This window comes from Schistocerca americana, chromosome 2 (assembly GCF_021461395.2).
Source record: "Schistocerca americana isolate TAMUIC-IGC-003095 chromosome 2, iqSchAmer2.1, whole genome shotgun sequence".
Lineage (NCBI taxonomy): Eukaryota > Metazoa > Arthropoda > Insecta > Orthoptera > Acrididae > Schistocerca > Schistocerca americana.
In genome coordinates this window covers 603,904,512-603,917,144 of record NC_060120.1, presented here as the reverse complement: position 1 = coordinate 603,917,144, position 12,633 = coordinate 603,904,512, and the positions used below count along the sequence as shown (strand labels likewise).

The window sequence follows — 12,633 nt, the reverse complement described above, 5'->3', positions numbered from 1 at the left end:
ATACATTTTGCAGCTTTTGTTTGTAGACCAGTGCGGTATTTTAAAGTGTTATTGAATGTTGTTTATAAGATAAAATACTCTTTTTTAACTGAAGTTAAGAATTTGGGAGATTTCTTTTCTGTGTTCACATGATGTATGAAATGACTGTTTCTATTCTCTTGGCTGTAGGACAGGGCCCTCTGCAATATATGCTGAATGTTTGTCTTTCGTTACTGGCTATAGTTCAAAGTATCGCATTTAATTCGACTACAGGTTCTCTAAATTTGCCCAATAGGGTTTCACGTGAACTAAATCGTCTTCCTTCGAAGAACTCTCACTTAGCTTTGCGGCGTGTTTGCTACGCTTAAGCATTGTGGTACGCTGTCCTGTTACAATACTAGCCGCTGTCTCCGAATTTTTTTGAAATTTATTTTAACGTCCACTCTATAAGGGCTCCAAACACTGGAAGAGTAAGAATTGGTTGTGCTAGGTCTTAAGCATTTTGTTGCTAGTTCCTTAATAGATGCATCACACGTTCCTAGAACCTTTCCAACAAATCTAAGTCTTCGTGTTCCCTATACTGACTTTTTCCAATTCAGCTGTTTCTCAACAAAATTAGCGCCAATGTCAATTTCATTCATCGTTGGACAGATGTTTGATTTAATCGACTCATATTTATGTCTTAGGCTGAATTTAATGCACACACCTCCTCAAGGATGAGCGAAGTAGATATTAGTCTCACTGGCGATGAGAAATGTCTGAAATCCTTAAAACTGCGGAGACGTTTAAAAGAAGGGATCGGTTGATAGTACATATTCCGAGGTATCAATAAATCTTAATTAAGTACTAGGCGAAGTGTAGGGGAAAACAACTGCAGAGGGAATCTGAGAGACATAAACAATTAGCAGGTCCATGCATGTATGGGCTTACACAGGATAGAGAAGCATGGAGAGCTGCATCACACCAGTCTTGGACTGAAGATCACAACAACAACAACAACAACATCAACAACTGCAGCTACAATACTGAGTTTATGTGATTGTCGCATTTCATATTGACATGTTCAAGATGTTCATCACTGATCTTGTCATCAGGTACTGTGGGGTTATTTCTCTTTGTTGTAGACTTTTGTATATTATTATTGGTTAGTTAATTAAAAATATTATTTATTATTATAAATAAATACTCTTTATGTGTTTTTATTTTAATTATTGGTTTAGTTATTGGTTGTAGTTGGTTTAGTTTAGTTCCTTATTTCCTTTTATCTTTACTATCCTGAAAACCTGGAAAATATAAATATTTCGTTTTAAATACCAGGACATGTATTCCGCAACGTCGATCTCGCGGAAATTCCTTTCGTCATCTGCTCCACGTGAAATCTCTAAAACCTTTATTCGCTAAGCAGATCGTGTGTGCTATGTTGTTTGGTGAGTCTGTTGTTCAGTTTTGTTTTCTGACTTATTACACATTTTTTCAGCACCCTCCATACTTTCCTATGGAATTCTGGGAAGTAACAGTAGATTCTCAGTTTGTTTGAACGTTGCGCAACACCAAAATGGCCCCAAGTGTTGTGAGTATACATTATTATCCTCTCCTAATATTCTTCGGGTATACACACACACCAATTCTGATTCATATTGCTCTGACGATGAAATAGTACATCTACATCTACATTGATACTCTACAAATCACATTCAAGTGCCTGGCAGAGGGTTCATCGAACCACCTTCACAGTTCTCTATTATTCCAATCTCTACCTTATAGTATTGGCTTATTTTATCTTCTTGTGGATCTTCTAATTTCTGACAAATGTTTATCCACCTTCGATTAGTTTGTTACTGTCTCGCCATATCTCGACATAACTCTAAATAATATCTTCGGTTTACCTGATCTCTTATCAATAATATTGGAAACTCGCCTTCATTTTCATCCCAAATGAAGCCTTCTTTTAATCCTTCTGGAAAACAGGATAATGCATCTGCTATGATATCCTCCTTTCCTTGGTTATATACAATACGAAATTGGTATTCTTGAAGAGCGACTGTCCACTTTCCTAATCTAGCATGTAATAGCATACAGGTTTGTAAAAGGCTAAGAGTTTGATGATTACAATAGACTGTGGTTCTTGCTCCATATAAATAATAATGAAACTTTTTGAAAGCCCACACTACTTCAACAGCCTCCTGTTCTGTTGTAGTATAAGATGTCTCGCAATTTGACAGTGTCCTAATAGCGAAAGCTATTGGGAAAAGGGTGGGCTTGCCATTTATTATTCTAACTTGGTGCAGACATACACTCAAACCAACAGATGAGGCATCAGTCATTAATCCAAATTCATATCAGGATGATATAGAATCTTCGCATTGGACAAAGCTTGCTTGATTGCTTCGAATGCTCGTCGACATTCCTCAGTCCACTGCCAATGCCAAATTTAATAATGACTCAGAATTCATCGACGGATCCTCAATGAATTGACGAAAAACGATGCAAGACCTAGAAATCCTTTTAACTGCCGTTTAGTTGTAGGAACAGGCTAATTTTTTATTGCACTGATCTTCTTCTGCTCGGATAAAATATCTCTTGAATTTATCAAAAGCTCTAAGAATTTTATTTTCTCCAGATAGAAATGTGACTTTTGCAGATTCGCCTTTATTCCCACACTAGAAAATCTCTAATACTCATGTCAGTATACTCACATGTTCTTCCGAGGTATCTGTAGCTATCAGGATGTCATCGGCAATTAATGTTAGCTGACTTCTTAGTTGAGGTCCTAATACTGCATCCACTGCGGATATGAATACTCCTGCACTGATATTCAAACCAAATGGAAGAACCTTGAAATGATAACTCCTACCGGCATATACAAATGCTGTATACTTTCTTGAATCTTCATATAACTTGACGCCATGCTGAGTGGCCGCGCGGTTTAGGGCGCCATGTCACGGACTGCACAGCCCCTCCCGCCGGAAGTTCGAGTCCTCCCTCGAGCATGGGTGTGTGTGTTGTTCTTAGTATAAGTTAGTTTAAGTAGTGTGTAAGTCTAAGGACCGATGACCTCAGCAGTTTGGTCCCTTAGGAATTCACACACATTTGAACATATAACTTGACCTGCCAGTATGGAGCACGCAAATCAATTGTTGTAAAATACTTCAGTCCACTGAACTTTTGAATCAGCTCATTTATATTTTCTAGGTGAGTACACATTGGTACAATAATTGTGTTAATTACACGAGCATCGAGTACTAGGCGTACTTTTCCACCTGGTTTTGGAACAACGAGAAGCGGACTGGTAGGAACTGTTTGAAGGTTTCATCAGATTCCAGTCGAACATCCTCTGTATTTCTTCGTCCACAGCATTGCGTAGTTTCCAAGAAATGGGATAGACACTATGGCAGTATGTTCTGTGTGGCTTGACGTTCAGATGACATGTATAATCCTTGATTATGCCTGGTTGCTCTTTGAATACTCTCGTATACATGCATAAAAGAGCAGACAATTGTGTCCTTTGCTCTTCCTTAAGGTGCTCTGGCTCACTTCACTCCTTTGTATCTGCTCGGATACTTCTACTACTTGCATTACGCTAATCGAAATAGTCTTGAATTGGCGGTGCTCTTTTATTATTAATTGTAACTTTGCCCCTCGACCGTATATTCCATGTTTTCCCTCTTTCCTTAGCAAGTCTACGTGGGGTTCCGTCGATCCAAAAATTTACCTTCGCGGTAGAGAAATCTAATTATGCGTCCTTCACCCGGACAGTCTCTAATCCAAGAACACAGTCGACTATTAATTTATCTACTACTAGGAACGCAAATGTTATCGCTGCATTTCCTAGATTCAGTTTTAGCATCGTCTGCATCCTCACGAGTTGGAATCGCGTGCCAAACGCTCCTAGTATCTTGCAATGCTGTGCAGGAAAAGTCGATAACTGGGTCTTCTTCATTAATTTATTAAATAGGTTCGTAGATACTGCATTTACTAATGCGCCCATATCTAAAACTACTGTCACTGGAATACCCTCTATTGTAACTTTAATTGCAGATAAGGGTTCTGATAAGTATTCATAACGCACAATCACATTGGATATACCCTGAAACGTGGCTAATCTTTTGCGCTTCAGTCCGTGCCCTTGGTACTTGTGTTGTGTTCAATTGTATTAGACCGTGGACCTAGAAACGACGGCGAGGCTTCGTCCCGCCTGTAGCCCTCAGTGGTTCACAACCCCACAACAGGCCACAGCAGTCCACTCACCCCACTGCCGCCCCACATCGAACCCAGGGTTATTGTGCGGTTCGGCCAACGTCTCGTACCACGAGTTTAACCCCGTATGTTTGCGTGGTAGAGTAATTATGGTGCACGTGTACGTGGAAACGGTGTTTGCGCAGCAATCGCCGACGCAGTGTAACTGAGGCGGAATAAGGGGAACCAGCCCACATTCGCCGAGGTAGATGGAAAGTCGCCTTAAAAACCATACGCAGGCTGGCCATCACGCCAGACCTCGACACTAATGCGCGGGGCGGACTCGTGGATTCGTGCCGGGGACCGGCAGGCCTTCCCTCTCGGGAAGCAACGCGTCAGCCCGCGCATTTAGCCGGGCGGGCCCGCCCTTGCTAATACTCCACGAAATCTTCGTATGCATACAACCGGGTTTATTGATTTTCGGTCAATGCTTCAACAATTTTCTTCCATTAGCATTGCAACTTGTGGCACTGCATGCATTCCGTTGTAATTTACATTTCCCATAGGCGAAGCGCGTCCGTTACCGAAACATGTTTCGTGGCTCGAGGCCTGCGTCCGCTCTGCTTCACGCAGCTCGTTTCTGTGATGTGTTACTGCCCTTCGAATCTGTTCCACATTTTGCGAAATATTTGCGACAGAATGGACTATTTCGTCCTTCCATAGTTTGATATTCGCTCCTAATTATTCTGTTAACTCCTTAATATCTACGAGGGCAGTTCAATAAGTAATGCAACACATTTTTTTTCTAGGCCAATTTTGGTTGAAAAAACCGGAAATTTCTTGTGGAATATTTTCAAACATTCCCGCTTCGTCTCGTATAGTTTCATTGACTTCCGACAGGTGGCAGCGCTGTACGGAGCTGTTAAAATGGCGTCTGTAACGCATGTGCGTTGCAAACAACGGGCAGTGATCGAGTTTCTTTTGGCGGAAAACCAGGACATCTCAGACATTCATAGGCGCTTGCAGAATGTCTATGGTGATCTGGCAGTGGACAAAAGCACGGTGAGTCGTTGGGCAAAGCGTGTGTCATCATCGCCGCAAGGTCAAGCAAGACTGTCTGATCTCCCGCGTGCGGGCCGGCCGTGCACAGCTGTGACTCCTGCAATGGCGGAGCGTGCGAACACACTCGTTCGAGATGATCGACGGATCACCATCAAACAACTCAGTGCTCAACTTGACATCTCTGTTGGTAGTGCTGTCACAATTGTTCACCAGTTGGGATATGCAAAGGTTTGTTCCCGCTGGATCCCTCGTTGTCTAACCGAACACCATAAAGAGCAAAGGAGAACCATCTGTGCGGAATTGCTTGCTCGTCATGTGGCTGAGGGTGACAATTTGTTGTCAAAGATTGTTACAGGCGATGAAACATGGGTTCATCACTTCGAATCTGAAACAAAACGGCAATCAATGGAGTGGCGCCACACCCACTCCCCTACCAAGAAAAAGTTTAAAGCCATACCCTCAGCCGGTAAAGTCATGGTTACAGTCTTCTGGGACGCTGAAGGGGTTATTCTGTTCGATGTCCTTCCCCGTGGGCAAACGATCGACTCTGAAGTGTATTGTGCTACTCTTCAGAAATTGAACAAACGACTTCAGCGTGTTCGTAGGCACAAAAATCTGAACGAACTTCTCTTTCTTCATGACAACGCAAGACCTCACACAAGTCTTCGCACCCGAGAGGAGCTCACAAAACTTCAGTGGACTGTTCTTCCTCATGCACCCTACAGCCCCGATCTCGCACCGTCGGATTTCCATATGTTTGGCCCAATGAAGGACGCAATCCGTGGGAGGCACTACGCGGATGATGAAGTTATTGATGCAGTACGACATTGGCTCCGACATCGACCAGTGGAATGGTACCGTGCAGGCATACAGGCCCTCATTTCAAGGTGGCGTAAGGCCGTAGCATTGAATGGAGATTACGTTGAAAAATAGTGTTGTGTAGCTAAAAGATTGGGGAATAACCTGGTGTATTTCAATGCTGAATAAAACAACCCCTGTTTCAGAAAACAAATGTGTTACATTACTTATTGAACTACCCTCGTAGCATAATACTCGCTGAAATTGGTAAGCTGTCAATAGGCAATTTGCTTACCGCTTCTTTTATGCTTTCGTCTACACATTGCATCACCTGCTGCTCTTTAGCGGATACCAACTCATCTAGATTAGTTGAGAAATCTTGTTGGTGCTTACTGAAATTTGCTTGTATCAACTGGTCACACAAAGAAGCTATGCTAGTCGCAGTTTCTGTTAACTGTCCTACGGAAATTTCTGCTTCCCCCTGCTTCGATCTAATTGTTTTTATTTCTTGGATAATCTTTTGGATTTCAAGAGGAAACTGCTTTTGTGTATTTCGCAATTCCGTCATCTCATTTGAGATTTATTGTTGCTGGCTAACTATTGCTTGAATTGCAGCTGACAGTTTGTTTTTGACACATGTCTGCTTGCTTCTGTGATACAATTTGTACCATTGCTGACACATTACTTTGCTTTTGCGATACTGTTTGTACCACCAATAACATATCAGCTTGTTTCTGTGACATATCCTGCACAACTGACAGCTCCGTTTGCTTCTGTGTTACTGTCGTTACCGATACAGATAGAAGTCTCAGCTGCTCCAAAATTAAATGTTGAGACGCAGCTGCAATCTCTTCTACACTAGGAACTCCACAGATTTCCTGAACGTCTGAAGCTTTCTCTTGATCCATTTCAATTAATGATCGTGTCTTGAGCATAACCCAATTAGAAAAAACAAAATACCTATATGCTTTTACACACCTAATTATACCACTTCACATAACGAATTCTCCTGAAAAGAATTCACAGAATAATTGTCTGACTACTTCTGAATAAAATAGAGAAATGAACTGAAAATATGGCACTATTCTACAATGTACAAGTTGAGACTATTCAGATTGAGACAAGAATGTTGATCGTTGTGTGTGCTGCTCAGCTCACACGACCGGACTCCACGAATATTAGTTGTTGTACATGAAAAACACACACAATATATGGATTGATATATGCATACAACAGAGAAATACAATATATACAAGAATTGTTAATTGTTGGACGTCCTGTACTCGGACGACAATTAAGTATTTTACTATCATTGGTTAGTTAATTATAAATATTCTTTATTTATTATTATAAGTAAATATTCTTTATATGTGCTTTTATTTTAAATATTGGTTTAGTTATTGGTTTTAGTTGGTTTAGCTTAGTTTCTTATTTCCTTTTATTTTTACTCTCCTGAAAACCTGTAAAATATAAACATTTCGTTTGAAATACCACAGAAGAGCAAGAGATGCATTCCTCAACGTCGATCTTGTGGAAATTCCTCGTCGTCATCTGCTCCATCTGAAATCTCTGAAACTTTTTATTCGTTACGCAGACCGTTCGGCACAACTGTGTGCTATGTTGTTTGATGAGTCTGGACGACAGGTCCAGCAATTTAGCAATTTAAAGTTTATTAATTCAGAGATGATCTGTCGATGAATTATGAGCGTGAAAATGCAGGTTCGCACTTTCGTTCCAAACTTCAACTCCGAGCGATCTACGTCTCGTAATATCTGTACCGTGATAATTAACTAATTTCGGTATGGAGATATACATACCTTGAATACTTGATGTTAGTTATTGGATTTTGTTTTCGTCATAAAAACTATTTGAACATTATTATTTATTATGATTATTATTATACAAATTTGGCCGTCAAAGACCGTGAAAACAGTTATTTCTTGCGCTTCTGGGAAGTCTTCTTTCTCTCAGTCCACACTTCTTTCATTCTTGCGCTGAAGGCGGCTTTTCTCTCTTCAGACCATTTAGTTCCACAAGTCTTCTTAATTTTCACACCGAAACTCGTGAATGAATTCAGTTTTTTTCTAAAAAGGTTTCTGTTAAATATTGTTTCCTGATCTATGTCCATTTCTTTTAGATCTCTTTCTGTGTTGATAAACCATAAATTTTTATTTTTTAGATTAGCGATGTACGAAAATATTTGTTTTGTAAGCCTATTCGGGTTCCTCATGATGTGAGCATAAAAGGAGCATCTTCTTTTTCTAATTTCGTCTGTAATTTTGCTGCACTTCGTATACACTTCTTTGTTGCTTTTTAGTCTGTATACAGGCTTGCCTTGATCATCTGTTATTTTTCTGTGTCCAAGAATTGTCCTCACAATTCTTCTTTCACGATTTTCTATCTGTTCTGCGTATGTAAAATTTGCCAGTGTTTCTGATGCATGTAGTATCTGGGGTCTAATGACAGTCTGGTAGTGTCTGAGTTTAATGTTTTTGGATATACATTTTTTTGAATACATTTGTCTGCAGTAGTGAGTTGCTGTCTCTAGTTTTTGTATTCTAGTCCTGCAAGCTGGATGACCTTTTGCCACAGGCTGAATTAGTTCACCAAGATATTTAAAATGTTTAGATACCTGTATTTTCCCGTATTTCGTAGTTATTTTCTTTGGTGGATTTTTGATATTTGTAATGATTTCTGTCTTTTCAAATGAAATTTGCAAGCCTGCTTTTTCAGCAGTTTCTTTAAGTAATTCTATTTGTTTTATTGTGTCTTTTTGTGTGTAAGCTAAACAGGCGAGATCGTCAGCGAAGGCAAAACAGTTGGTTTCAATGGCTTTGTAGCACTTCCCTCCAATTTGGACTTTCTCAACTCCATGTTTTTGCGTGAGTTTTCTCCATTCTGCTGTGACTTTATCCAGAACACAGTTGAAGAGTACCGGGGACAGCGCATCTCCTTGTCTGACGCCGGTTTTGACCTCGAAATGCCGTGAAATTTCTCCTTGGAATTTTACTTTTGATGTTGTATTTGTTAATGTTTCTTTGATTATGGTGATTGTTGTTTCATCTATTTCATATTCTCGAAGTGTTTTGATGAGTGTGTCCCTATCGATTGAGTCATAAGCTTTTTTGAAATCAATGAATGTTATGAAATATTTCTTGCTCCTTGTAGATAAATAGTTCATTGTTGTTTTGAGGTTAAAAATTTGTTCGGCGCAGGATCTTCCTGGTCTGAAGCCAGCTTGATATTCTCCAAGTTTTCCCTCTATAATTGGTGATACACGATTGAGCAGGGCTTTTGATAGAATTTTGTGTGGGACTGGGAGAAGCGATATTCCACGATAGTTGTTAACATCCCTTTTGTCACCTTTTTTAAACAAAGGGTGAATTAGGGCAGTTTTCCAGTGACTTGGGATTTTCTTGGTTTCCCATACTTGTTCAAGTTCTTTGTGTAGTGCTTCTACTGATGTTTCTCCTCCAAGCTTGAGCATTTCTGCTGTAATTGTGTCTTCTCCACATGCTTTCCTGTTTTTGAGATTTTTGATTATGTTTGTGATTTCCTCTCGTGTCGGAGGTGTTGAACGTGTTGGTAATGTTTCTGGTTGCGTAAAACTGAGAGTCTGGATGGGTGTTTGGCAGTTTAGGAGTGTCTCAAAATATTCAGCCAGGATTTCACAGTTTTCAGTATTGTTGGTGGCGAGAGTTTTATTATTTCTCATAAGGTTTAGGCAAGGGGACTGGTATTCTCGGAGTTTCTGGTTGAATGTTTTGTACCAAGCTGCCGTGTTGCATTTCTTGAAATTCTCTTCGATTGAGTCCAGTTGTTGTTTTTCATATTGTCTCTTGGTGTTGCGAATAGTTTTCGAGGCATTCTTTCTGGCTTGCTTAAATTCATCAAAGTTGTTTTCAGTTTTATGTGAGTTCCACTTTTTCCAGGCTTTAAGTCTTTCATGCAGAACTTGATTACAGTTGCTGTCCCACCACGGGTGTCTCGGTTTGCTCTTTTTTGGAAAGGTTGTTTCTGTTGCCTCAATCAAGTTTTTCTGAAATTCTTGGAGGTTTTGTGAGGGGGAGAATGTCTTTAGTTTTTTCTGAAAATCCTTGAGGTTAGAGTTAGACTTAAGGTTGTAATTTCTCAGGGTTGTAAGATCAAAATTTATTTTATTTCTGTTTTTATATTCACCGTTTCTGCTTTTCTGTTTGTTTTGTGGGATCAGTTTAGTTTTTATTTTCGTGAGATAGTGATCGGAATCGAGGTTTAGAGATTTTCGGACACGTGTGTTCAATATTTCTTTTTCACATTTGGAGGAGATGGCAACGTGATCTATTTGAATTTCTCCGATACTCTTTATCGGAGATACCCAGGTTTTTTGTTTTCTGGGAAGATGTTTAAAACGTGTTGACATTAGCTTTGAGTTTAAACTGCTTGCAGAGCATAATTAACCTTTCTACATTTTTGTTGGTTCGTTTGTGTGCGGGAAAGTTGCCGACAATATCGCGGAATTTCTTTTCTTTTCCAATCTGAGCGTTAAAATCTCCTAGAAGTATTTTTGCATTGTTTTCTGGGATTTCTGATATATGATCCTTAAGGTTTTCCCAGAATTCATCTGTTTCTTCCCTATTTTTAGCATTATTTTTGTCATTTGTGGGAGCGTGAACATTGATTAATGTGTATTTTTTATTTGCACATCGAAAAGTGAGGAAAGATGTTCTCGATGATGTTGACCAAAAATGTTCGACAGAGTTCAGAATTTTTGTGTTTACAGCAAAAGCTGTGCCAAGCTGAGGGCATTTCTTCATTACAATTTTTCCAGGTTTTCCTTTAAATATTCTGAATTTGTTTGATTCAAATGTGTTTTCATCAGTGAAGCGAGTTTCTTGTAGCGCCACAATTTGTATGTCTTCCGTGTGTAACTGGTCTGTAAGGTGCTTAAGTTTTCCCACTTTGAGAAGGGAGTTTATGTTGAGAGTTGCTATGTTGAAGATTTTTCTGGGTTTAATCTTGTTGGATTTGCATGGTGTTGCAGACTCCCCAGAATCCTTAGGTCTGCTTGCGTCGTTGCCGACGGTAGATTGGCCACCTGGGGTAGTTTCGTTATTGAAAGACATTTCCATCATGCGTTAAGATTGTAACTGTTGAAATTCTTCAAAGTTGGGGAGATTACTTGCGTAACCTACCAGGAATACGACTAACGTTGTTAGCGTTAGAAGGTTTCTTGAAACAGCCGCCTCTAACATGAGGAACAGACGCTGCCCACAAGCCGCCCAATCTGGGTACAGACGCTTGCAGTTATAGATTTTTGGTTCCTCCGCTCTCTCAGCCGTTGGGAATTAAAAATTCCTCATCCGCCTATGAGACCGTTGACCGGTTTTCACCCGTAACCCTAGGCAGGGGCCCTCACAGGGTGCTACCATCCGGAGCCAGATGGACCCAGGTTTTTTTACGAGGTTGTTACTCCTACCCCTCCCCCTCCCTCATCACTTGTAAGATGAGGATCCGGGTTTGGGACCGGCAATGGCGGAGTTTGAACATTTACTATATACCGTAATGGAGTCTCTCAGCAATACAATCTCTCTCCTCCTCTCACACTTCACAAACAGTCTAAAAAACGCTTCTTTGATTCTTTAAGACACAGAGACGTGTTCGCAGCACGGAACGTTCACTTCTCGCAGTCGGTATAAGCCGTTCATCACGATATCAGTTCATCGCGCCCAAGTTAGAGCCGTGACGTTACTAGTCGTTGTTATTGTGGTCCTCAGTGATGAGACTGGTTTGATGCAGTTCTCCATGCTTCTCTATCCTCATCTCTTGGTCGCCCTGTACGATTTGTACCCTCCACGCAGCCCTCCAATGCTAAATTTGTGATCCCTTGATGCCTCAGAACGTGTCTTACCAACCGGTCCCTTCTTCTTGTCAAGTTGTGCCACAAACTTCTCTTCTCCCCAATTCTATTCAATACCTCCTCATTAGTTATGTGATCTACCCATCTAATCTTCGATCCCCAAATAGCAAAACTCCTTTACTAGTTTAAGTGTCTCACTTCCTAATCTAATTCTCTCACCATCACCCGACTTAATTCGACTACATTCCATTATCCTCGTGTTGCTTTTGTTGATGTTCATCTTATATCCTCCTTTCAAGACACTGTCCATTCCGTTCAACTGCTCTTCCAAGTCCTCTGCTGTCTCTGACAGAATTACAATGTCATCGGCGAACCTCAAAGTTTTTATTTCTTCTCCATGGACTTTAATACCTACACTGAATTTTTCTTTTGTTTGCTTTACTGCTTGCTCAATATACAGATTAAATAACATCGGGGGCTACAACCCTGTCTCACTCCCTTCTCAACCACTGCTTCCCTTTCATGCCCCTCGACTCTTATAACTGCCATCTGATTTCTGTACAAATTGTAAATAGCCTTTCGCTCCCGATATTTTACCCCTGCCACCTTTAGAATTTGAAAGAGAGTATTCCAGTCATCATTGTCTAAGTCTACAAATGCTAGAAAGGTACGTTTGCCTTTCCTTAATCTATTTTCTAAGATTAGTGGTAGGGTCAGTACTACTCACGTGTTCCAACATTTCTACGGAATCCAAGCTGATCTTCCCCGAGGTCGGCTTC

At 40.4% G+C, this 12,633-nt stretch overlaps 1 protein-coding gene across 1 annotated transcript in view; it reads left to right on the top strand.

The window, feature by feature from the left end:
• LOC124594236 (luciferin 4-monooxygenase-like) overlaps positions 1–12,633 on the top strand; it is a 99,287-nt gene that overhangs the window by 69,182 nt on the left and 17,472 nt on the right. The gene's annotated exons all lie outside the window — the stretch shown is intronic.